Genomic DNA, 26,428 nt, shown 5'->3' with positions numbered 1-26,428 from the left:
AGCTATTACACAGGACAACTTGCGTGCCAAATAGCATAAGCAGCAAGTGATAGACAGAGTTAAGCGATCCCACAACCAACGGATCAGATCTAAGCAGTCCTACCACACCCAGTCTTGAATGGTGATGGACAATTAAACAACTCACTGGAGGAGGAAGGTCCACAAATATCCGGAGGAGCCTAGCACATCAGTGCAAAAGACAAGACTGAAGCATTTTCAGGCATCTTCAGACAGAAGTACCAAGTGGATGATCCATCGTGGCTTCCTCCTGAGGTTCCCAGCTTTACAGATGCCAGCTTGATTCACTCCACATGACATCAAGAAACTGCTGAAGGCACTGGATATGCAAAGGCTATGGCCCTGACAATATTCCAGCAATAGTACTGAAGATTTGTGCTCCAGAATTAGCTGTGCCCTAGCCAAGCTGTTCCAGTACAGCTACAACACTGGTATCTACACGGCCATGCAGAAAATTGCTCTGGTATGTCCTGCCCACAAAAAGCAGGACAAATCCAACCGGACAATTATTGCCCCATCAGTCTACTCTCGACCATCAGTAAAGTAATGGAAGGGGTCATCAACAGTGTTGTCAAGCAGCACTAGCTCAGCAATAACCTGCTCATTGATGCTCAGTTTGTGTACCGCCAGGGCCACTCAGCTCCTGACCACATTACAGCCTTGGCTCAAACATGGACTAAAGAGCTGAACTCAAGGTGTGAGGTGAAAGTAACTGCCCGTGACATCAAGGCAGCATTTGACCGAGTGTGGCAACAAGGAGCCCTAGCAAAACTGAAGTCAATGGGAATCAGGGGGGAAACTCTCCACTGTTTGGAGTCACACCTAGCACAAAGGAAGATGATTCTGCTTTTTGGAGGTCAATCAGATCAGAGCCAGAACATTGTGGAAGGAGTTCCTCAGGGTAGTGTCCTAGGCCCAACCATCTTCAGCTATTTCATCAATGACCTTCTCTCCATCATAAGTTCAGAAGTAGGGATGTTCGCTGATGATTGCACAATATTCAGCACCATTCGCAATTCTTCAGGTACTTAAGCAGTTCATTTCCAAATGCAGCAAGACCTGGACAACATCCAGGCTTGGGCTGACAAGTGGCAAGTAACATTCGTGCCACACAAGTGCCAGGCAATGACCATCTCCGACAAGAGAGAATCTAACCATCACCTCTTGATGTTCAATGGCATTACCATTGCTGAATCCCTACTATCAACATCCTGGGGGTTACCATTGACTAGAAACTGAACTGGACCAGCCATATAAGTTCTGTAGCTACAAGAGCAGGTCAGAGGCTACGAATTCTGCAGAGAGTAATTCACCTCCTGACTCCCCAAAGTCTGTCTACTATCTAGAAGGCACAAGTCGGAAGTGTGATGGAATACTCTCCACTTGCCTGGACGACTGCAAGTCTAGTAACACTCAAGAAGCTGGACAAATTAGCCCACTTGATTGGCACCCCATCTATCACAATAAACATTAACTCCCTCCATCACCAATGCACAATAGCAGCAGCGTGTACCACCTACAAAATGCACTGCAACAACTCACCAAGGCTCCTTTGACAGCACCTTCCAAACCCGTGACCTCTACCACCTAGAAGGACAAGGACAGTAGATATATGGGAAAACCACCATCGGCAAGTTCCTCCAAGCCACATGCCATCTTGACTTGGAACTATATTGCCATTTCTTCACTGTCGCTGGGTTAAAATCCTAGAACTCCCTTCTCAACAGCACTGTGGGTGTTCCCACAGCACATGGAGTTCAACAGTTCAAGAAGGCAGCACACCACCACCTTCTCAAGGGCAGTTAGGGATGGATAATAAATGCTGGCCTAGCCAGTGATGCTTACATCCCATGAATGAATAAAAAAAGTATATTCTGTCCTACATAGAAACATAGAAAATAGGAGCAGGATCAGGTAATTCAGCCCCTCGAGCCTGCTCCGCCATTCAATATGATCATGGCTGATCCTCTATCTCAATGCCATACTCCTGCTCTCTCCCCATACCCCTTGACGCCTTTAGTGTCTAGAAATCTATCTATTTCCTTCTTAAATATATTCTATGACTTGGCCTCCACAGCCCTCTGTGGTAAAGAATTCCACAGGTCCACCACCCCTTGAGTGAAGAAGTTTCTCCTCATCTCAGTCCTAAATGGCCTACCCCGTATCCTGGGACTCTGACCTCTTGTTGTAGACCCCCAGCCAGAGGAAACATCATCCCTGCATCCAGCCTGTCCATCCCTGTCAGAATTTTATACATTTCAATGTGGTCCTCTCTCATTCTTCTAAACTCCAGTGAATACAGGCCCAGTTGACCCAATCTCTCCTCATATGACAATCCTGCCATCCCAGGAATCAGTGTATCGAACCTTTGCTGCACTCACGCTATGGCAATTTTATCCTTTCTTAGGTAAAGATACCAAAACTGCACACAATACTCCAGGTGTGGTCTCACCAAGGCCGTGTACAGCTGTAGTAAGGCATCCTTGCTCCTGTACTCAAGTCCTCTTGCAATGAAGGCCAACATACCATTTGCCTCCTTAACTGCTTTCTGCACCTGCATTCTTGCTTTCGGTTACTGGTGTACAAGGACACCCAGGTCCCTTTGTACATCAACATTTCCCAATCTATCACCATTTAAATAATACTCTGCCATTCTGTTTTTCCTACCAAAGTAGATAGCTTCACATTTATTCCTACAATCTGTTTCCTGTCTGTTAACCAATTCTCAATCCATGCTAATATATTACCCCCAATCCCATGTGCTTTAATTTTGCACACTAACCTCTTATGTGGGACTTCATCAAAAGCTTTCTAAAATCCAAATACACCACATCCACTGGTTCTCCCATATCAATTCTGCTAATTACGTCCTCAAAAAACTCCAGTAGGTTTGTCAAACATGATTTCCCTTTCATAAACCCATGTTGACTTTGTCTAATACTGTTGATATTTTCTAAGTGTCCCTGTTATTACATCCTTTATAATAGACTTTAGCATTTTCCCTATTACTGATGTTAGGCTAACCAGTCTGTTTTCTCCCTCCCTCCTTTTTTAAATAGTGGGGTTACATTTGCCACCCTGACTGTTCCAGAAGCTACAGAATTTTGGAAGATGACAACCAATGCACCCACTATTTCCATGGCCACTTCCTTTAGTACCCTGGGATGTAGATTATCAGGCCCTGGGGATTTATCAGCTTTCAGTCCTATTAATTTCTCCAGCACTATTTTTTTAGTAATACTAATTTCCTTCAATTCCTTCTTCACACTAGATCCTTGGTTCCCTTGCATTTCTGGGAAGTTATTTGTGTCTTCCTCCGTGAAGATAGAGCAAAATTAGTTATTTAATTGTACTGCCATTTCCTTGTTCTCCATTATACATTCTCCCATCTTAGACTGTAAGGGACCTACATTTGTCTTCACTAATCTTTTTCTTTTTACATACTTAAACAAGCTTTTACAGTCTGCTTTTATGTTCCTTGCAAGTTTACTCTCACACTCTATTTTTCCCCTCTTAATCAATCTCTCGGTCCTCCTTTGCTGAATTCTAAACTGCCCCCAATCCTCAGGCTTGCTACTTTTTTTTTAGCAACTTTATATGATTCCTCTTTGGGTATAATACTATCCTTAATTTCTTTTGATAGTCATGATTGGGCCACTTTTCCTGTTTAATAGCTCATCCACAAGACCACACCTCCCACAGTGTATTACTTGCTCAGTATTACAGTGTAGTCAGCCTGGAATTCTGTCCTCAAGTTCAAGAATGGGACTTGAACCCAGAACCTTGTGACTCACAGGATAAGAGGGCTAAAACACTGAACCATGGCTGACATAGAGATAGGCACAGATTAGGCTGTATCTTAAATAATAGAACAGTTGCTAGGTAGATTTTTGGTATTATCCTGTACTGATGTATAATGCACAGAATAAAGACAAGATTGTATTGTGAGCTACATGCTGCTCTTCCCCCTCTGAGCAATGAGTTTGAATTCAAGTGAACAGGACTGTTGAGGCTCTGCATAGAGTGCAAAGTGCACCACAAGATTAATTCCCAGTTTAAAACATTTTGGATACCCAGACCATTCCGACACTCTCCTGGCCAGCCCTCCATCTTCCACACTCCATAAAGTTGAGCTTATCCAAAACCTTACTGCCCGTATCCTGACTCACACAAGAGTCCCGTTCACTCATCAGACCCCTACTCACTGACCTATATTGGCTCACTGTCTGGCAATCTCAATTTTAAAATTATTATCTTTGTTGTCAAATCCCTCCATGACTTTTCCCCTTCCTATCTCTGAACTCCCATCAGCCCTACAACATTCCGAGATCTCTGCATTTTTCCAATTCTGACCTCTTGCAAATCCCCTAAGTTCATTGCTCCACTACTGACGGTCATGCCTTCAGCTGCGTGGGGCCTAATCTCTAGAATTCTCAGCCTAACCCTCATTGCTTCTCTACGTCTCTCTTCTCCTTTAAGACTTTCCCTAAAACCTATCTTTTTGACCTAGCTTTTGGGCGTCTATTCTAATGTCTGCTCCTTTGGCTCGGTGTCAACTTTTGTCTGATTATGCTAGTGTGAAGTGCGATGGGTCATTTTATTATGTTATAGGTGCTATATAAATGCAGCTTGTTGTATCTCTCTGTCTGCCAGTTTGTTTCTCTTTAATCTTGGTCTGTTTCTATCCAACAGTCTATCCAGTTGTGCACTCATCTACTTCAGGTAAAGGAGGAGTAGAGATGGAACCTGTATGAATATTTGGGGTCTGCACTGTGTAGATTAGCTTTACATTCTGAGAAATACATTCTCATGTTCCATATATGTGGGACATAGATGAGAACTGAAGGTAATTCACTGACCATGAGGAAAGTAGGGTTGACAGAGCATCCTAGTCCACAGTGGGAGATCAGAGCTGATGGCATAACATAAGGAAACACCTGTTTGAAGAGGTTGTATTTTGACCTGGTGGGCATTCGCTGTTTATTCTAGCTCAGCACAATCTATGATACCAGATGTTGTCTCTTCACCAGTACCACAGAGAGCAGCTCACAACAGATGTATGTCAGTGTTTCTTTTTAATATTGAGCATCCAATTTCTCAGGCAAACTGGAAGTCATTAATAAACACAAGCTCTTTTCTCCCCGAATCTAAGTCACACGATGAACAAATCTCAGGTGCCATCTCTGAATCACTCGACATGTTACAGAATAATTCCCGAATGCTAATGAAACACAAAATGCTTAGGATCAAAACTTGGGCTTTTTCAGTCAGTCAGGCCTCAGTTCTATACCACCCTAAATTGATTTGGTACCTTTAATGGGAGGAAAATTCGACAAAAATGAATGGTCATTATATTTGTGAACGCAACAGTATTTCTTCCTTGACGATATAACTAACACAGTGAAATATGATTCTAAAGGCAATAAGAACAAGATGCCTGCATAGCCTTTCTCGCACATCTCAGCCATTGGGAGAAATGAAAACAGAAACTGTTGGAAATGCCAAACAGGTCTAGTGAGAAACAGGTGGAGTGAGAAACTGGGGTAAGGTTTTCAGTCTTTTTATGACTCTTTGGAACCGATACCTTTCTATAAAGCAAGTGGAAAATTTGCAGATTCTTTCCCTGCCAAGACCCTGACCATCACTCCACTGTCCGAAATCTGGTTCAGAAAGTGTTGGCTAATTTGAAACCTGGTGAATGCTAAAAGAGTCCCCAGGATCTCTATTTTGTCATGCATTGAATTGGCATTTTCTCTATTAACAGATGTTTGCATTGTTCTCAATAAAAACAATACAGGGAGGATCATTCATTTCAGCGTAAAGATGGAATGCAAAATATCATTCTGGCAAAATGACTAACATTGCTGTTGATTATTTAATAGCTGATATCAGCGTGGCTCAATGGGGAATTGGCTCCATAGACTGCGGCTCTTCAGAACTGGCATTCAAAAATTTTAACATCTGAGGAATTATTATGAGTTGATACATTTTTAATGCTAATCATTAGCCTAGAAAAACAAAGTTCTGTTCATTACGAGAGGCTTTCTGTATTGCATGCTGAGCGTAAATATGAAGATAGAATTTCTGCCTAGTAACGTCATTGGAAAAAATGCAGATTTTTTTGATAATCTTTGTAATTGAAACTTGTTTTGTGAGGTTGAAGTGCGATAAATATTTATTTGAATTTTAATGTACTTTCTTGTTAGTTGTACATCATCGCACTTGTCGATTCTGTTTGTAATAGTTTCCCATCATTTCTACCTTAACAAAGACTTTCACTATATTCGGGAGATGGTGGTGTAGTGGTAATCCAAAGACTGAGGTTTGTGCTCTGGGGACATGGGTTCAAATCCCACCACAGCAGCTGGTGGAATTTGAACTCAGTTAATAAATCCAGCAGATAAAGCTAGTCTCAGTAATGGTGGCCATGTAACCACCATTGATTGTTGTAAAATCCCATCTGGTCTGGCCAACATGTGACTCCAGACCCACAGCATTGTGTCTGACTCTTAACTTCTCCCTGAAATGGCCTAGCAAGCCACTCAGTTCAAGGACAATTAGGGATGGGCAACAAATGCTGGCCTCGCCAGTGATGCCCACACCCAATGAAAGAATAAAAAGAGTTCCGCAATCTCAGAACAGCAGAGCGAGGCGGAGAGATTTTATGCAGGGAATTTTTGGAGCTTACGGCCAAGACAGCTGAGCGCACGGCCACCAATAATGGGGTGAAGGAAGCGGGTGAAGTGGAAAACATCATCAGCCAAGTAAGTTTGTAAAATAGCATTTTCAACACTCTGGTTTAGAAATTCATTGGTGTCAAAGTGGTCCGTATGACATATGGTGATCAAGTGTACATTCTGCACTGAAGTTGTGCCAAATGCGATATTGGTAAAGACTCCTGTAGGGGTAATCAGGGCCCATGCATGGAGTGGACATTAGGACTATTGTGTGTTCAAAGAGCGGTTCAGTGGGTAGCATTTACACAAATTCTGAGTTGGAAGGTTACGGGTTCAAGTCCTACTCCAGTACTGAGGGAGCAATGCACTTGTCAGAGGTGCTGTATTTTGGATGCGACATTAAACCAAGGCCTTGCCGGCTCTCTTGGGTGGAAGTAAAAGATCCGATGGTACATTTACAAGGGAATAGAGTCCTACCTTCCTCCCACTGTCTAGCTCAGAGCATTAGTAGCAAGTACCTTGACTGTTATATTTGCTGATTAACCTAGGAAGACCAAGATAGAGTCCCTATCCTCAGGGAAGATTCAGAATGGGCAACAGGACTTCACACAACACTTCACACCAGCAAAAGAAAGGTTGAACTGTGTTCTGCTGGAGTTTACTGTGAAAGAAACATGAAATGCTAAAGACTTTGAATTGGTCCTCGTTGAACACAAATGATGGGCAGGATTTTTACCTCGTTGGGTGGGCGCAGTGGGCGGGCGCAGTGGGCAGGCCTGGAAGCGGTCGCAAAGCTGACTGCCACCCACGATCAGGCCCCAACCTGGATTTTACGCTGGTTGGCCAATTAACGGCCAGCTAGCGTGAATCGCGCATTGCAATGCTGAGCGCAGCAGGGGTGGGGGGTGGGAGGGGGGGAGGGCGAGCGCGGAAGTCAGCACACGCACGTGGGTGCGCTCACAGAAAACTCCCTGAGGGCACAGAGCTGCCTCAGGGAGCTGAAGATTTTTTAAAAACACAAATAATTAATTTAAAAATGTTAAAAACATGTCCCCTCATGTCACATGACCAGGGATATGTTATAAATGAGATTCGGACATTTTTATTGTATTTTTAATTCCTGTTGAAACCTTATCCCGCCTGTGGATGAGGTTTCATAAAAAATCCAAAGGTCGCCTGGCCTAGTCACCTGCCTGCCAACCATAAGGTTGGACAGGCAGTGAAAATTTCCATTTAAATATTACTTCAATGGCCCTAATAGGCCTGATAAGTGTCGACGGGCGCGCTGCCAACTCCTGCACTGACCGAAATACCGTTTGATGACGTTGGGACACTTGCCCAACGACAACTTCCGTCAGTTTACGTTCGAGCAGGTCGGGCAGGTGCCAGCCCGCTCCGCTATAAATTCTGCCCCATGTTTTTGTCTTATTCATTCTCAAGATGTGACTGTCGCTGTCACAGTGACCATCCCTAATTGCACCGAGTGTTTGCTGCTTCAGAGGGCAGCTAAGAGTCAACAGCCTTGGTGTGGGGCCTGAATCAGGCATAGACCAAACCAATTAGTGACAACAGGTCTCCTTCCTTAAAAGAGGTCAGGAATAATGCGAATGAGGAAACGAGGTATTTTTTTTTTGCCTGAATCACAGTATCTGAGGCTCCCGCTGCTCTCTCACTGGGCAGAACGTTTAGCCTGGCCTGCAGGCCCCGCGCCCGACCCGCTCCAACATAAAATAGCGCATGATGCCGTTGGGCCAGCCTCCCGATGTCATCCCGCATTTGCGCGATATTTCAGTCAGCGGGGCATGGTCGAGAGTCAGGAGCACGCCTGCCGACAGTTAGGAGGCAATTAAGCCCATTAACATTTCAATGGTCCCCGAATTTTTGCAATCCGTCCAACCTTACGATTGGCAGAGGGGCGAATCAGCCAGGTGGCCTCTACGTTTTTGATTAAACTTCATCCATGGGCGGGATGGGTTTTCCGTTATTAAATTTTTTTAAAAATTAAAATGCGTGGACAGAATTTTCATCATGTATCACGTTCAAGTGACTGATGCTGATTCGTGGGCGTCTTTTTTTCCGTGTTTAAAAATCTTTTATTTATTGGTTTTAAATTCTTCAGCTCCCTGAGGGAGCTAGCTCCCTGCCTTCAGGGAGCTTTCATTCCGCGCTCCCCCCTGCACCCACACTGACGTCAGCGCCCGCCCTCCTCCTGCCCCCCACCCCAGCAGCGCTGAGCATCACGGCGCCCGGTTCACGCTGACTACCCCTTAATTGGCCAACCAGAGTAAAATCGAGGTTGGAACCTGATGGGGGGCAGTGGTCAGCTTTGCGCACGCCCACCGACCTAAAATCCGGCCCGTTGTCTGAAGGGTAAGGGGCGGCTGGAATGATAGATGTATTCGAAATTGAATTGCTCGAAAAGCAAATCTTGTAGAACAGAGCCCACGTTGCTGCTTCCTATTGTTGTCTACACCTGACTGCTGCCACTCTCCAAAGGTGACACTGATCATTAAATCAAACATAAATCTTAAAGATCTGCTTTCAGACCCATTCATGTGTAGCTGATATCTTCCTAGGTAGTTTTCTGCTTCGAAGGGTTGCGATGAGTGAAAAATGGTGACGTATGAGAAATGTTAAATTGTACTTTCATTTAAAACACTCTGGAGAGCAGGGACTGGGTGAAGTCATGGGTTAGCACATTCTGCTTCTAAGACTTGCTCTCATAACAACACCTGTCTCCTCACTTTCGGCTTCTGTAAGGGTCTTGTCTGAAAGGCGTTTAGGGTCTGCGTCTGGGAGGTCATAATTTGGCACAAACTGTTGATCCCTGCAAAGACCCAAATGTCTGATGTGACACATGGAAATAGACCAAATTGATGCATGGGTTTGGGGTGGGGGGGTGGGGGGGGAGAAGGCGGGGAGAGGGGTGGTGTGTGTGGGGGTGGGGGTAGGGGAGAAAGGCTCATCTTCTGAATTTCGGGTTCATCACAGTTTTACACACAGATCAGAGGGTGCTTTACTCTGCATTTACATTAAGCTATACCTGACCTACAGGGAGCACTTGCTGCTGATTCCATTCCCAGCCAAAATACCCCTTAACTCAACGCGCATAATATTTATTAACCAAATAAGCTTTGATGAAAAATAATTGAAATGTTCATCTGCTCAGCAAAAACAGAAATTCAATTATTTTAATCCTATTTTTAAATAATTGTTGTTAAAAACCTCTCCATAAAGCAGCAGATACAATTATTCCCTTTTCATCTTTTCAAAAGGCGCTTTCTCTGCACTGACACCTGCTAATATGAATTACCACGATAGGCTTCATTCAACAAGAAAACTAAAACTCCTTTTGTTCGTCGTAGTCTGCGTTTTAAAGCAATCAGGAGTGAAATCCACATACTCTGCCCTCTCATCCATGTCGCAGTCCTGTTCGGGTGTGTGTGGGACTGAAACACATTTACTTCAAAAAAAGAAAATGGAAGAATTGTGGAACAAAGATATCGTCAACCAACAGGCCTTTCGTAAAAACTGCATCACAAGAGTCTCAAGTAGATTTGTAACTCTTTTTGGGCACTTTGTTTTCATGTCCTCGTGCGTTTTGGCCAACTTGTTGCTCTTTGCTAACACCGATTTTACCCTTCGCTGGGCGGGTGTGATTGGTGGGCCCGCAACCGGTTGGGAAACGGGCTGCTACCCGCCATCGGCCCCCCAACCGCGATTTCACGCTGAATGGCCCATTAAGGCCCGCCCAGCATGAAACGTCTCCTCCCACAATGGCCAGGAAGGGGCGGGCAGGGTCCTTGTTGGCCATTGGTTTAAAAACTGCACAGGCATCTCCTTGAAGGCTGCCAGGGAAGAACGCATCTTCCCTGAACACCTGAAGTTATGGCATCAAGTGCGGCTGGAGACGACAGACCGGGGGTGCAGGTCGGGCGGGCAATTGGCCTCCTGGTTTTCAATGAGTGCGTCGCGGTCCTCCTGGAGGAGGTGGCTGCCAGGAGGGACACCCTTGCCCCAGAGGTAGAAGTGGAGGAGGCCACCACATCTAACAAAAAGAGCTTGGGGAGGAGCTTACAGCACAGGTCAGCAGCCACGATGTTGTGTGGCGCACATGGGTTCAGTGCCACAAAAGATTTAACAACCTGCTGTGCTCGGGAAGGGTGAGTACCGTGTTGGCATGGTTCAGTGTGTTGAAGTGTTAAGGTCTGGCTGTCCCCCCCTGTGGAGCTCAGGGGTGTTAGAGTCTAAGTGGCAACTATCAATGATGCTGGAGCTGGCCAAGTGGGTGAGCCCCGGCTGCTTGGACTGAATGCCTTGCGGCTCGAGGGCCGCCCTGCTAGGTGCTAGCTCGGGTATGCCCTGCTAGGTGCTCCTAGGTGGGGTTCGGCCAGGCTGCAATGGTGCTGTAGGTAGAGAGTGGACTAATCAATGCTCCTTTGTCCTTTCAGGAGAAGACGACCCATAACAACATTGAAAGGTCGTGGATGAGAAATTTCTTCACCCAGAGAGTGGTGAGCCTGCGGAATTCATTACCACAGAGAGTAATTGAGACCAAAACATTGTATGTTTTCAAGAAGGAGTTAGATATAGCTCTTGGGGTGAAAGGGATCAAAGGGTATGGGGGAGAAAGCGGGGAGCAGGCTATTGAGTTGGATGATCAGCCATGATCATGATGAATGGCGGAGCAGGCTCGAAGGGCCTACTCCTGCTCCTAGTTTCTATGTTTCTATATGTTTTTATGACTGGTGGAGGCCCCCAAAACCTCCTAATCCTCATTAGATACGAGCAGGATACTTGAAGCTGGAGAGGCACCACGCACCTCGGTCAACCGGCTGCGGGGAGGCTGAGGTGTCAGACGAGGATAAGAGTGCAGTGCACAGAGGTGAGAGTTGGTGCAAACATTCTTGTCTAGTCTCAGCATTGATGGGAACCTGAAAACTGGATTCCCTACTGGTCACTGAAAGACGATAGCACATGATGCAGATCTCCATGGTCTCACCAGGGTGCCTGGCATGCACAGTGACAGTGTGATGACTGAAACTAATGACATGTTGTTGTTCTCCCTTAGGTTTACCACCACGCCCCCAAACGCAGGACCCTGAAGACCCACCCCTGATGCTAGAGGACCATCAGGCTAGACATGAACCTGCATCACACCCGCTCTCTGAACCAGGCACTAGCGCAGATACCAGCACCTCAGTGGGCATTAGATCCTCGGCTAGAATGTCGGTGCACATTGGTGAGGGCACTTCACACTTGCTTGAGGAGCAGGCGAGGCAGAGAGTGCCAATGGCGCCGGCAGTCAGAGGACAGCTGGGGACCAGGATGATGCTCAGTTGAAGGCAGATGATGAGCCTCTGGAGTCGTCCATTAGGTGGCAGATGCTGGATGTCCAGTGGGATGTGTGGGAGGATCTGGCAGAGATCCATGAGGGTATGTGTGCCATGGTCTCCGTGATGGAGGAGTCCATGCGGAGTGTGAATACTGCGTTGACCCTCATGGCCAAGCGCACTATTGAGAGACTGGCAACTCTCGTGGAGAGGCAGCTCCAGGGACAGAATGAGGAGTTCCTGGGTTTACGCTTAGACCTGCGAGCTCTCACTCAGGCATAAACCTCAGGTGGTCAGTGTGGGAGATGGGTGAGGCACCCAGTATCCCAGCTAGGTGCCCGTCCATCAATGGTGAGCAGGGAGGTACAGAGCAATCTCACATTGGCGCACTAGCTGCTTGTCGTCTCTGGGGCCCCTCTCAGGGCGTTCCGGATGACGGCAGCAGCTCCTCTGCTGCTCCGCCAGTGACCGTGGCATCTGATGAGGCTGCGATGACTGGGGAGATACCAGCCATGGCACTGACTGCTCCCTCCCAGGCGGGGCCAGCACAGGCTCCACTGGCCAGAGGATGACAACCAAGGTCACCAAGGCCAACAGGACAGCAGAGTCAGCCGGCTGCCTCCAATGTTGCTGCCAGTGAGGGGAGAGGAGCTCACCAAGACGTAGCATTTGCAAACGTAAGTTTAAGGTACCATGAGCACAAGAGGGACTGTTCATGGGTGACCTTCTGTTGTATAATATTTTGTTTATATTTTCTGGTCTGGGAATTAAGACCAGAGAAGGTAATGTTAATTTTTGTTGGATTGTCAAAATGAGATAAATTTTGTATTTGTCCTAATGATCTGAGTATGCTTCACTTTTTCTATTTAATGTGGTACAGGGTACGCGAGTGTGTAATGCTGGACGAGAGTGGCTCTAACCTTTATTGCACAGGCACTGAGTGGACTTTGGGTTCAAATGAAAGGGTCATTTCAGACATTGGGGATGGAGGAGGCAGCCCTGGCATGAGGTGGAAGCTAATCTTTGTCAGCCCAGCTGAAGGAGTGTTGGATCAAGACGTCTCTGGTGTCCCTGCCTCCCTGAAGGATACAGAGGTCTGCCTCCACACCCTCAGCATTCTCCTCACCATGCTCCTCTTCTGACTCACTACTGGATTTATCATCTGTGGCCTGTGGAGCTGTAAAAAGATCCTCTCCCTCCAGTGGGTCCCCCTTTGCCAGTGCCAGATTGTGGAGAGTGCAGCATGCAACCACTATCAGTGACACCCGCTCTGGGGGCTATTGTAGTGCTTCTCCTGGATGGTCCAGACATCGGAAGCGCATCTTGAGAAGACCTATGGTCCTCTTTATCGCTGCCCTTGTGGAGACATGACTCCTATTATAATACTTCTCTGCCTATGTTCTTAGGTGGCGGAGAGACTACATAACCAACCTCTTCAACGGATAGCCCTTATCACCAAGCAGCCATTCATCCAGTTGGGCTGAAGCACTATAGAGCCTCAGCACCTAGGAGTGTCTGAGGATATAAGCATCATGGGAGCTGCCAGGGTACCGTGCACAGACTTGCAGAGTCTGCATCCTGTGGTCATGCACTATCTGGACGTTTATCAAGTGGAAGACCTTCCGGTTGATGAAGGCACCCAGCTGACCCACTGGTGCCTTGATGGCCACATGTGTGCAGTCGATTTCAGCCTGGATCTGAGGGAACCCAGTAATCACTGCAAAGCCTCTGGCTCGCTCAGCCTGGCTGGCCTCGTCCATGCGGTAATGAATGAAAGTCAATGTGCGCCTGAACAGAGCTTCTGTCACCAGCTTGACGCAACTGTGGACAGCTGATTGGGACACTCCACACAGACCCCTGGAAAGAGTGGGAGGCAGAGAAGTTGAGGGCCACTGTGACATTTAGAGCCATCGGCATGGGATGATCACCCACACAGTTGGAGGTGATCTCAGGCCCAATCATCTGATAAATGGAGGTCACAGTCTCCCTGGAGAGGCGGAGCCTCCTTCGGCATTGCACCTCGGACATATTGAGGTAGCTGCATCGCTGCCTGTAAACCCCGGCAGCAGGATAGTGGTGTTTTTTGTGGCCCCTTCTGCCTTGGACTACCTGCTGGCCCTGCGCCCCTTGTGCCCGCGGTTCTTCTCCCACGGGTCACTCCCCTGGAAGCTGCATAGGGACACCTGGTCTCCTCTCCCTTCTGCCCCTCTCTTCCCCCTCAGAGGAGGTGCCACCAGCAGAGACCACAATCCCCATTCCCAGGGTAAGGGAAGGCTGTCTGATACCTGGAAGGGTCCACATGGTCTGAATCCTCCGGGGGCCTTGGAGACACCAACAAGTCTTGAAATGAAGCCTAGAAATGCTAAGAATGAAGCTCAGAACAGAGAGGAAGCTGTCAAGTTCAAATAAGCAACCAGCAGCAAACTATCTCCTAAACTCCTCACGATTCACACTGGCAACGCTGCTGACCCTTTTTATCCTGCCCTTGGATGAGGTTTAACAAAATGTGGGCTGCCCGCCTGCCTGCTTTGCCCATGTGATGAGTGCAAAATCGCACAGGCAATGTAACATTAAGTTCAATTTGATTTTTAATGGCCTTAAGTGGCCTCTTAATTGATGGTGGGCATGGACCCGACTCCTGCTTGCGCCTGCTGACCTGAAGATTGTGTGCGTGTGGGATGAAGTGGGGCGCACGCCCGCCTGTGAGGTGTAAAATTCTGGCCACTATCTAAGGGTTCGGTTATGTCGAAAGCATTCCCTGATTCTACTAATGGATATTAGGAAAGAGCAGGGAAATATGTTTACATCAGCTAAACCCAAAATGGAACCAAAAACGAAGGAGGCTCCTTAGTTTGGATAGATTCCTGTGCTGAAATTGTTAGGTGGTAAATTTTCAACTTACCACCCAAAGACTAAACTAATGTGCAGCTGAGCTGTCTGTTAGGGAAACTTCCATTTCCCTTATCAGCTGTGGATCAGCACTCACCTTCAAGTCTTGCACTAGAGGCTTAAACACATAATCTAGGATGACATTCCCTTTGTAATGCTGAGGAAGTGCTGCACTGTCAGAGGGGCTGTCTTTCAGATGGGATATTACCCGCCCCATAAAAGATCCTACAACATTATTTTGGAAATGACGTACTTGCATTTTCATAGCGAGTTTCACAATCACAGGACATCCCAAAGCTTTATATCCAATGAAGTACTTTTGAAGCATAGTTAATGTTGTAATGTAGGATTCACAAGAGTCAACTTGCAAACAGCAAGCTCCCACAAATAGCAATCTATTATGACAAGATAGTCCGTTTTTATGATGTTGATTGAGGGATAAATATTGGCCAGGACACAAGCGATAATTCTTCTGCTCCATTTTGAAATAATGCCATGGCATCGTTTACATCTACCTGAGAGGGAAGACTAATTTAATGCCTCATCCAAAAGACAACACCTCGCACACCGCACTCCCTCTGTACTGCACTGGAAGTATCAATTTTGTGTTCAAGCCTTAGTGGGACACACAACCTTCTAACTCTAAAGCGAGAGGCCTAACAACTTAGCCCTGGCTGACATCGAGCAATGGTCTTCTCCTTCATGTCCCTTATGCATTCCTCAACCAGTATCACTAAAACAGATGACCTGGCCATTTATCACATTGCTATTTGTGGGAGCTTGCAGTGTAAAACTTGGCTGCCACACCTCTTACTTGATAGCAGTAACAACACATCAGAAAGTACATTAGCTGTAAAGCCCTTTGGGATATCCTGAGGTTATGAAAGGCATTCTATAAATGCAAGAAATTCTTCTTTGTATGTACAATTGGAGAAAAGATTAACAAACAGTTTGGTGCAGATCATTCATTGGAGCGTTCTATGCTGCAGTGAACGGTCACTGCCTAAATCATCAAACTGTCCTTCCTCTTTTCAGACGCTGACCGACCTGCTATATGTTGCTAAAATTTACAGCTTTGTTTTTCTGATTTTCAGCATTTTCATATTTTTGGTTTGTCTTTTTCTAATCCACATAGAAGGAGTTCCCTATCAGTTTTAATAGGATTCATTTACAAAGCGCATATGCACATACGTCACAATGTTCAACTTACATTGTTTGTTTGGTCTGTCGAGCACAGGTAGTCATAAAACATTCTGCAAAGTAATTTACATTAGCATAATTCCCACGAGGTAAACTGCAACGTTGTTAAAATCTCCGTTTTAGTCTAAAGGCAAATACATTATGGCATCTCCGAGTTATACGATTGGATTTTTTAATGTCCTCGGTCTTTGAGTTTTTCCCTTCCTTTTTGAGATTATTGAGGTGATTTCCTCCCCATCCCTTCTGAAGATATGGGGCAGCTGGTGAAATCGATCTTCCCGGGAGCATTAATTGGGCTAACAGTGAATCACCAGCTAGGTCTCATGCTTCCCAGCTCCGGAGAAATACTGCCATAAATCACACAGTAGGTCACCAATTCTATCACCACCAGACATGCCATCTTGGCCTGGGTTTGTGCATTGAACCAACATACTGTTGTGGGGTGGCTGATAGTGATAGAGTTGATCTGCAGACACTTCTTGGGTGGAAACATTAAGCTTATTTACAATATGCTCAGCAGAACTACATGTCTGCTTTCAACTCCAACTCTATCTCCACACTGAGTGCTCAGGTAGCCCATGCTACTCTCCTATTGGTTACTACAGATCATATGATCTTCCCAACAAGTGTTATTCTTAAAGGCACATTACACACTAAATAAAATCATAATTACTACATTCCTCCCCCTTTAACTCGGCTATACATATATTTACAAGTACATATTTTTCAAGATAATATAATATTTACATTGGGTAAGGAATTTACAAGTTCAGTCTTTCAGGTGGTTTCCTGGTATGTGTGGAATGTCGCAGCTCCACAACGTCAGATTCTTTGTCAGGAATCTCCTTTCCCGGAGTTGCCTGAATATCAGGTGTTTCTGTGGGCACTTGCAGCTCTGTATCCTCAACTCTTACAGGAATATCAGACATGTCAGTTCTGGGTTGAGTATCCTGAACAGGAAACGCAAACCTGGGTATGGTCACAGGTAGAACCAAATCTTGGTGATTTGCCTCTCTCTTCCTTAAATAGTCCACACGTTTATGGATGATCCGGCCTTCCACCTCCACATGGTAAGATAGAGGTCCAGTCACTGCACTTATTTCACCCGGTAACCACTTTGGTCCTTCCCTGAAATTTTTCACGTATACTGGCTCTCCCACAGTAAATTTCCTCTCACGATTATGCCAGTCGTGTCTGGTTTTCTGACTTCCCTGACTCCTTTCCACCTTCCCCTCTAAATTCGGCATTATTAACCTCAATCTCGTCCTGAGATAACATTTTAACAATAACTCCGCAGGTGTGACACCTGTTGTTGTGTGAGGGGTAGTCCTGTAATGAAAAAGAAAGCGTGTTAGCTTGATTGCCAATGAATCTCCAGTTAACTTTTTTATGCCTGCCTTGAATGTTTGAACTGCCCTATCAGCCAGTCCATTTGAGGAAGCGTGGTACGGTGTAGTTTTCACATGAGTGAAAATGTTGAGGCTGATAAACCGTTGAAACTCAGCGCTCGTGCCATTATCAGAAACAACTACTTCTGGTACTCCATGAATGGCAAAACTCTGACGTAGTTTCTCAATTGTAGCACCCAACATTGGTGACATATATGCCCAAACATTTTGAATGGGCATAGACAATAAGCAGAAACATTGTTCCCAGGAAAGGTCCAAAGTAGTCAATGTGTAACCACACCCAGGGTCTACCTGATCACTCCCATGGGTGTAATGGAGCTGTCACTGGCAACTTTTGCAGTTGCTGACATTGCACACAGTGCTTTACTAAACTCTCTATTTTGCCATCCATCCCAGGTCACCATAGATAGCTGTGAGCTATGGTCTTCATTTGGGAAATTCCTGGATGGGCACTGTGTAGTTCAATTAAAAGTGGCTCCCTACCCTTTGGAGGAACTATCACTCGTGCCCCCCACAATAAGATGCCATCCTGGCTGGTTATTTCATGCCTTCTGTTGAAGTATGGTTTCCTTTCGTCAGATATGGGCTCCTGATCAACCATGTAGCACTTGTTCTTGTACCTGAGACAGGACTGGGTCCTGACTTGTCCAGTCTCTGACCTGTCGAGCACATTAGCAGTGAGGAATCTAAGAAATTTAACAGTAAAACAAATTCCTGTGGAACTGGGACCTGTTCATCATTTTCTTGTAAAGGCAAATGACGAAGGGCATTGGCATTTGCGATTCGATTGCCAGGCCTATTGTGGCAATCTGAGGTGCAATACATCTTTAAGAGAATGTGAGCAGATTGACCACGTGACTGTATTGCCCAATTGCTGTATAGTGCGGGCTACAATGTTAATCAATAGTTTAGAATAGGGTCTGTTTGGGGAACCACACATTGTGTTAGTGCTCTGTTACTTGTGTTAATAAACATCATGTGCTTCATCTTGGTCTCTGCGTCTGCAGTGTATTGATTACCAACTCACTCACCAGTGGATAGGCATGCAACTGTGTTCCCTGTGCAAAGCGACCCAACAGAAGGAACATAACACCTATGTACGAAAGCGTATTCGTCTGCTGCCAGAATTAAAGCCCATCGTTGTATTCTTGCTGAGCCTATGGGTGGTATAGCCTGCTCCTCATTAAACAATCCTAGCAATGGTTTGTGGTCTGAAACAATTGTAAAATGGTGGCCGTGTATGTACTGGTGAAATTTCTTGACACCAAAGATGATGGACAGGCCTTTTTCTATCTGTGAGTATCCCTTTTCCGCTGTGGTGAGCGTTCTTGATATGTAACCTATTGGCCGTTCCGTGTCATTGACCATCCAATGAGAGAGCACTGCTCCCACTCGGTAGGGAGATGCGTCATATGTCAGCACCAATTCTTTTGTCGGTCATAATGCACTAATAGATTGGATGAGTGCAGCAATTGCTTCACCTTTATGAAAGCTTCTTTCTGGGGCACCTCCCAAGACCAACGTTGGTTCTTTTTGAGTAGAGAGTGTAGGGGGTCAATAGACAAATTGGGTAAGAAACGCCCATAATAGTTGATCATTCCTAGGGATTATTTGAGCTCTGAGCTGTTCTTTGGCACAAGTGCCTCTCTTATGGCTCTCACTTTCTCCTCAACCAGGTGAGGCCCTGTGAATCTACCCGGTGACCCAAATAGATTACCTCCCTCACTTAAACATGCACTTTTCCTTTTTTAAATGCACTCCAGCTTGCAAGAAACGTTTTAAGAATTCTTCTAAGGTTGCCAAATGCTCTTTGTCAGTGAATCCTGTTGCCAAACATCGTCTAAACAGACTACAAGCTGGGGCAGTCCCTGCAGTATTTTTCCATTGTTCTCTGAAAGATGGCTCAAGTGGAGGAGACACCGAAAGGTAATCGTGAATATTGGTATAACCTTTTATGGGTATTATTTGTGACAAGTTCCCGGGAGGCATTATCTAACTCTAGTTGTTGATAAGCATGACTCATGTCAGGCTTTGTGTACATTGTCCCTCCTGCTAGCTTGGCATACAGGTCTTCCATTTTTGGAATGGGGTGCCTGTCTAGTTTAGCTATTTTATTAACTGTCAGTTTGTAGTCTCCACAAATTTGGACACTTTGGTTGAGTTTAAGGACGAGGTCTATGGGTGCTGCCCATTCTAAGAATTGGACAGCTTGTGTAACGCCCAGTTTCCTATCCTGTTCAGCTCAGTGTCGACTTTTTCTCGCAGGGCATATGGCACCATATGGCAAGGGGTTGCGTCCTGACCCACATGAATCTTGGCCTGCAGGCCCTGCATTTTCCCCAGTTCATCCTTGAAGACTGTGGTGTACTTTCTAAGTAGCTCTGGTAGCCCGCTCGCTCTCAACTGGAAAATTTCAGCCCATTCTAATTTAATCTCCTTTATCCAATTTCGCCCCAGGGGGCTTGACCCTTCACCTGATACCACCGTCACGGGTAGCTGTGCCGATTGGCTTCCATAATGGACAGTTACTCTGCTTATGCATCTTACTTGAATGTCTTCACCTGTATATGTTTTTAACTTGGTGGCTATTTCTTCTAAACTTAACTGATGTTCACTATTATTCAAATATCTTAAGTTATGTTCCCCAATAACTGTCATAGAAGCTCCCGTGTCCACTTCCATTCTAACAGGTTTGCCATTTAATTTCACTGTGACAAATATTGGTTCTGTCTTTCCAACTTTCAGATTAAACAATGAGTAAATGTCAGAAGTTGTTGTTTCAGGCTCTTCTACATTGTAGATTTCATTGGGCTTCTTCTTTTGCTTACAAGCCTGCTTGAATCTTTCCTTGCATTGCCTTGTCATATGTTGATCTCTGTGACAATATTAGCAATATTTTTTTTAAACTGCCAACCTTTAAATGACTGATTGTTTCCACCTCTCTTAAAATTATTCTTCGATTTCGCTGCTAAGTTATTTTTCTTTATTCTTCAGCTAACGGGGGCTGTTTCCTGCTTCTCGGCAGAGTCTCGTATTTTTGTGCCTCTTTTGGCTGAGGTTTCCCACCTGATGTGGAGGACAGCGCCATTCTGCACACCCTCAATTGCGTTTGAATCTCTTACTGCGCTTTCCACGGCCAGTGCCCTCTCCAGCGCCTTCTTGAAATCCAGATTCACTTTGGACAATAATCTTTTCTGAATAGAGTCCTCTTTCACACCACACACTAAACAATCTCTGAGCATACTGTTCAGAGTCGTACTGAACTCACAATGTTCCATTAGCTGCTTCAGATTTGCCAAGTAACATGCAATTGTCTCACCTGGGGCTCTATTTCACAAATTAAACCTGAACCTCTGCACCGTGACTGAGGGCTTTGGTTGAAAGTGACCCTTCATGAGGTCCACCAATTCATCGAAATTTTTTGAATCTGCGGCACTGGATGCCATCAAACTTTGAACCAAGCCGTAGGTTTTGCTGCCACAAGTACTCAAGAGGATTACTCACCTCTTCTCTTCTCCCATAATCTGTTCACTTGAAAAAAGAACGTGAGGCGTTCTATGTATTGGGACTAATCATCTGTGGCAGGTTCAAAAGGATCAATTCTCCCAAATTGTGGCATTTTGAGAGAGGATAATGTCTTCAATTCTAACGAAGCTTGCTACTTACAATCACTGGGCGTGGTACAGTGGCGATTTCTTTCTAACTTGATTTCTTCTATTCAATCCTGTTTTATACTCATCGCCAGTTTGTTATAGGGTGGCCAAGTTGTGCTATTAGTGATAGAGTTGATCTTCAGATGCTTCTTGGGTGGAAACATTAAGTTTATTTACAATATACTCAGCAGTAACTACATGTGTGCTTTCAACTCCAACTCTTTCTCTACACTGACTGCTCAGGTAGCCTGTGCTACTCTCCTATTGGTTACCACAGATCATATGATCTTGCCTAACAAGTATTATTCTTAAATAATATACCACAGATCATATGATCTTGCCTAACAAGTATTATTCTTACATTACACACTAAATAAAATCATAACAGTTACACATTCCTAAAGTATAATTGTCTTTATCCAAAAGAAAAAGTTGTTGGGGCAACAACTTAGCTTGCTTCACCAAAGAGAAGGGTTCATGTGTACCACCTTCAATTTTCATTTGAAAGCAATTGAGATCATTGCGTTTTATGTTTGAGTGATGTAGTGCAGGGAAAAAAATGTCTCCATTTACCCGTCATCAGCATCAAGCACTCACATGTGAAATAATCAGATGTAGAATTCTGCTCTGCCATAAGGATATGCCCAAATTAGAAACTTGAACAACTCATTGAGACATTCACATGCATATTCTGCTTTCCACATCACAAACAACCTGATACCTTTTAGAGAAAAACTGTGTAGAATTATGACCATTTTTTTTTGTCCACTAGGGACTTGTTTCAAACTTTATTCTATTGAGGACTCTTACAGTTAGCAGAAAGAAGAGATTTTCATTGTAGCAATCTGGGTCAAACTTTAACTCACCAATTACAGATGTTAGAGCACTGGACCCACCCACTGTACCACTCAGTTCCCCATTACATTAGGAAGATGGCGGGGAATCATTTTCAAACTTCACCGCTCAAATTTTCAGCCTTGTTTCCAAATCCCACCATGTTCTCCCCATTTCCTACCTCTGTAACCCATGTGACCCCCACCCCCACCACCCTGCCTCCTGACATCTATTGTCAAGTTTGATGGGGGAACAGGATCTGGCAGACAGGGAAGATAATTGACAAGGTGTAACTATGTCATTTGACCCTGATTAACTTATATTTACAAGAATCCCACCTGTTGCTGTCGGGAACTTTGACTAATCTTCACCAAAAATACTGGGAACCAAATGGTAAGTCATATTTAAATCAGACACATTTGATCACAATACTACCTGATTTTTTGGAACCAATGGGTCAACCTAGGCACAAGACTTTCAAACCCTTTATTGTTTTGTGGCAAAATCGGACTGCGATCTTTCCCTCTCTGCACCGTTGAACTTCATTCTATGATTGCTGGAAATACTCAGCAGGTCAGGCAGCATCTACAAGGTGCACTGCAGAAACTCACCAAAGCTCCTTAGACAGCACCTTCAAACCCATGACCACTAATATCTAGAAGGACAAGGGCAGCAGACACATGGGAACACCACCACCTGCAAGTTCCCCTCCAAGTCACTCACCATCTTGACTGGGAAATATATCGTCGCTCCCTCATTGATGCTGGGTCAAAATCCTGGAATTCCCTTCCTAACAACATTGCGGGTGTACCTACGCCACATGGACTGCAGTGGTTCAAGAAGGCAGCTCACCACCACCTTCTCAAGGGTAACTAGGGATTGGCAATAAATGCTGATCCTAGTAATCGATGCCCGCATCCCATAAATGAATAAAATAAATCTGTGACGAGAGAAACAGAGTTAGTATTTCTGGTCAATGGGTTCATACTGTTAGACATCTGATCAAACACGGTGGGTGTTCCGGGGTGGGAGGTGTGGAATTTAATGCCCCTTTCCCCTTTGCAGACAAGTTCCAAGGTGGGGGGTGGTGGGGGCGGTGCTATGGGATACAGGGTGAGGACCCATCTGGCCCCCGCCTCTCTCCAATTAAGTCCAGGGCGGAAGGCTTCCTGGTGACTTTCCTGCCTGGACGCCAATTGAGGCCCTTAAGTGGGCAAATAAAGCCCCTTTAAGGGCCGCACCTGACCCAGCATTGGGAAAGGGTGGGCCTGCTGAGAGCCAACCCCTCTGCCCTTTCCCCCGACCCCTCCCTCCCACCACTCTCACTGCTGAGCCCCTCCCGCTACCTCCACTCTGCCAGCATTTACCTTTCTCCAGGGATCCAGGGTGAACCCTGGTGAAGGCCCAAGTGTATTGCCCCGCCGCTGCCAGTAATGGAGAGCTGCCAGGTTCTGATTGACCAGCAGCCCTCAAGGGCAGGATTTCTGCTTGACTGGAGGAAGTCCTGCAATTAAATGTCTCCCCCGGAGCTGGGAGCCCTTTGGCTGGGTTCCTGATGCCAATTAGGGACTTAATTCCCTTGGGGGCTCCCAGAGATTGGGTTGGTGGGAGCGCCACCAGATTTGGTGATAGACATTGGGCCCCCTCTCCACCCTCATTAAATTCTGCCCCAAAAAGGCAAATTGAAAGCAATGAAAGCAAACAAGGGAGATGAAGTGAACGGAAATACCATGGGGGAGAAGAGCAGAAGTTCTTCACGTTCCTGGAAGAGAAGTGGCAGTGAATTAAACATGTCCAAAGACAACATAAACAGATACAGGAAGCCTGAAATTAAAAACAGAAAATGCTGTACTCAGCATCTGCGGAGAGAGAAACAGAGTTAAAGTTATAGCTGGTGACCTTGCATTAGTTCTGCTGCTAGAGCTGCTGAGCGTTTCAGCATTTTTAGTTTAGATTTCCAGCATCCGCAATGTTTTCCCCCGGATTCTATAACTGCTGCCTTGCCTTTGCCCTACATGTTTGATATCACGGGGAGGATTTTTCGCTCGGCCTGTGGGTGTGTGCCCGACACGCTCGAGCGTAAAATAGCGTGCGCGATGATGGCGGGCGAGCGCCCTGATGTCATCGCGCGATATTTCACTCGGTGGGCGCACATTGGGTGCCGGACCCACGCCCGCCATTCATGAAGAGTCCAGTTAAGGCCATTAAAAAAATCAATTGACGCTGATTTTTCGCTGCCAGTGCGATTTTGCGCTCGTTGCACGGACAATATGGGCAGGCGGCCGGCATCATCCACGGGTGGGATAAGAAGGATCAGCGGCATTGCCAGTGTGGGTAGCGAGGCGTTTGGTAGATAGTTTGCTGCTGGTGACTTATTGGTACAGGCAGCTTCGTCTCTGCTCGGGGCTTCATTGTTAGAATTCCCAGGCTTCATCTCAGGACTCCTTGGTGTCTCCCCGGAAAATTCAGACCGTGTGGACCCTGCCAGGTATCCTACTGGTAATGGGGATTGTGGTCTCTGCTAGTGGCACCTCCTCCTCTGAGGGGGAAGAGAGGGGCAGAAGGGAGAGGAGGCCAGTTGTCCCTATGCGGCTTCCAGGGGAGTGACCCGTGGGAGGAGAACCGCGGGCACAAGGGGCGCAGGGCCAGCAGGTAGGCCAAAGCAGAAAGGGCTGCAGAAGACACCACTATCCTGCAGCCAGGGTTTACAGGTGGCGACGCAGCTACCTCAATATGTCTGAGGTGCAATGCCGAAGGAGGCTCCGCCTCTCCAGGGAGACCATGACCTCCATTTATCAGATGATTGGCCCTGACATCAGCTCTGACTGTATGGGTGGACATCCCATGCCAGTGGCTCTAAATGTCACAGTGTCCCTCAACTTCTATGCCTCCGTCTCTTTCCAGGGGTCAGTGGCTGATCTGTGTGGAGTGTCCCAATCAGCTGTCCAGTTGCGTCAAGCATGTCAGAAGCTCTGCTCAGGCGTGCATTGACTTTCATTCACTTCTATATGGACGAGGCCAGCCAGACTGGGTTCCTCCGCATCCAGGGTGCAATAGACTGTACACATTTGGCCATCAAGGCGCCAGCAGGTAAGCCCGGTGCCTTCGTCAACAGGAAGGGCTTCCACTCCATGAATGTGCAGATAGTGTGTGATCACAGGATGCAGATTCTGTAAGTCTGTGTAAGGTACCCAGGCAGCTCCCATGACGCTTACATCCTGAGACACTCCCAGGTGCCGAGGCTCTTCAGTGCTCCAGCCCGACTGGATGGATGGCTGCTGGGTGACAAGGGCTATCCCTTGAATAGGTGGATTATGATGCCTCTCCATCGCCCAAGGACAGAGGCAGAGCAGCAGCATAACAGGAGTCATGTCTCCGCAAGGGCGGGATAGAGAGGACCTTAGGTCTTCTGAAGACTCGCTTCCGATGCCTGGGCCATTCAGGGGGTGCACTACAATACCCCCCCCTGAGCGGGTATCACTGATAGTGGTTGCATGCTGCACTCTCCACAATCTGGCACTGTCAAGGGGGGACCCACTGGAGGAAGAGGATCCTAAAGCAGCTGCACAGGCCACAGATGATAAATCCTGTACTGAGTCAGAAGAGGAGTACGGTGAGGAGAATGCTGAGGGTGTGGAGGCAGACTCCTGTAACCTCCAGGGAGGCAGGGACACCAGGGACGCCTTGATCCAATGGTCCTTCAGCTAGGCTGTCAAATAAGCACTACTACCTCACACCAGGGCTGCTGCCTCCATTCCAGATGCCTGAAATGGCCCTTTCCTTTGACCCCAAAGTCCACTCAGTGCCTGTGCAATAAAGTTTCGAGCCACCGACATCCAGCATTACACACTGGCGTACCCTGTCCCACATTCAATAAAAAAGTCATCACGACAAAAGAAAATTTATCTCATGTTGACAGTCGAAACAAATTAACAGGGCCTTCTCTGATCTTCAACCCCAGGCCAGTTAAAATAAACAAAACATTGCACAACAGAAGATCGCCCGTGTCCAGTCCCTATTGTGTTCACGATGCCTTAAACTTATGCTTGCGAGTGCTACGCCTTGGTTCTCCTCACCTTGCTGGCACTGCCATTGGAGACAGCCTGCTGACTCTGTTGTCCTCTTGGCCTTGATGACCTTGGCGGTTGTCCTCTGGTCAGTGAGGCCTGTGCTGGCCCCGTCTGGGAGAGAGCGGCCAGTTCCATGGCTGGCATCTCCCCAGTCGCTGCAGCCTCATCGGATGCCATGGTCACTGGCAGAAGGGTGGAGGAGCTGCTGCCATCATTCAAAGAGCCCAGAGAGGAACCCGCAGAGACGACAAGCAGCTCGTGCGCCAATGTGAGGTTGCTCTGCACCTCCCTGCCCTGCACTGACGGACAGGCACCTAGTTGGCATACTGGGTGCCTCATCCATCT

This window comes from Cetorhinus maximus, chromosome 2, assembly GCF_964194155.1.
Source record: "Cetorhinus maximus chromosome 2, sCetMax3.hap1.1, whole genome shotgun sequence".
NCBI lineage: Eukaryota > Metazoa > Chordata > Chondrichthyes > Lamniformes > Cetorhinidae > Cetorhinus > Cetorhinus maximus.
The sequence above is the reverse complement of the archived record's forward strand: the minus strand, read 5'-3'. Positions refer to the sequence as shown.